Raw genomic sequence first — 1,354 nt, 5'->3', positions numbered from 1 at the left:
ACACGCAGTATGAAATCACCGAAAAATAGATTCTTACTTTACGTTCTATCTACGGCATATATTTGCTCATTTTCCAGCTGCTTTGTACAACCTTGTTGAAAACTTTTTTGAAACGTCCGAAAATTGATGCGCGGGCTGATGCCATCCATATACTAGTACTCAAATCAACATGGCCTTTATGTGAAGATGCCTTACGTTTGGCTACATACACAAGCTCAAAGAAACTAGACTGAGAAACTTACCGCCAGCCGCCGCCGGCCACGTCACAGAGTTCGCCGCCCTCTTTTCCCTTTGGTGATGTGCTGGTCCAGTTTGCCAGGGGATATCGACGCCGCCATCAGTACCGGCATACGACTTCTCAACAGAGGTATCCCTGGCTTTTCCATGTTCCGACTGGCATGGGAGAATGGGGAAAAAAGAGATGTTTTCATCCACGTTCTTAGTCCATGTGGAAATCAACTTTAACATTTGCACTAGCAAAACTTTGTAATGGAATATCTACATATTCTATAATCATCATTATTTGACGTCAAGTACCGTACATGTATAATATAGTTTGTAAAACATTCGTTCCTTTTTTATTTACTCACCCAAGCTCAAAATAAAATTCACATATACCACGGCCCGGGGCCACAAACATGTTTGCCGCAAACGTGTCTTCACCTGTAGATTATTGCCGCCTCCTGCTTTCCTAGCCTCGGGCATTTCCTTGTTGACCTCTTGCTGTGCCACGTCCTTCTGGTAGTCGCGATCGGAGACCTCCTTCTGGTACATGAAGTCAGAAACAGCGCTCTTCATCTCCCGACCCTGGAAAGCTCTCTCAAGTTCTCTCAGACGCGCCCCTTCTTGGACCACGAGGGCAATGATGATGACGGACATGCACGCCGTCAGAACGTGGAGTAGCGAGGTCAAGCTGATGTGGCCGTTCTCGTGCCCGCGACGATGGTTGAAATAACCATCGCCATCGATATTAAGCTTCTCTGTGCTCATGCTTATGACGACAACGAACGTTCTACTAACTGAGAACTGTGTGAGGCAATATTCTACGGATAGACAGCCCTGTGGAACGCAGGTAAGTCCGGCTACCACAAGATTCTCCACACGTATGAACTTTTTTGCAGACTTGCCAGTCCGGTTGTTTGGGCACGAGAGTCAGGGGACTCCCCTTGACTTGTACCTGCTGCTGGCTTTAGTCACAATTAAGCGTTTTGATTGGCTATGAGCAAACGGCGAGGTCTCAATCTATTGTGATGTCACTGCGGCGGTAATGATTCTGTGCCCTTGGCTGGACGCTCTGAACAACGTACGCCCTCATTTGCATTATTTTGGACGTTAAATTTACGACCGAAAGTGC

Source organism: Branchiostoma floridae, chromosome 1 (genome assembly GCF_000003815.2).
Source record: "Branchiostoma floridae strain S238N-H82 chromosome 1, Bfl_VNyyK, whole genome shotgun sequence".
In the NCBI taxonomy this organism is placed as follows: Eukaryota; Metazoa; Chordata; class Leptocardii; order Amphioxiformes; family Branchiostomatidae; genus Branchiostoma; species Branchiostoma floridae.
Note: the sequence above shows the minus strand (reverse complement) of the source record.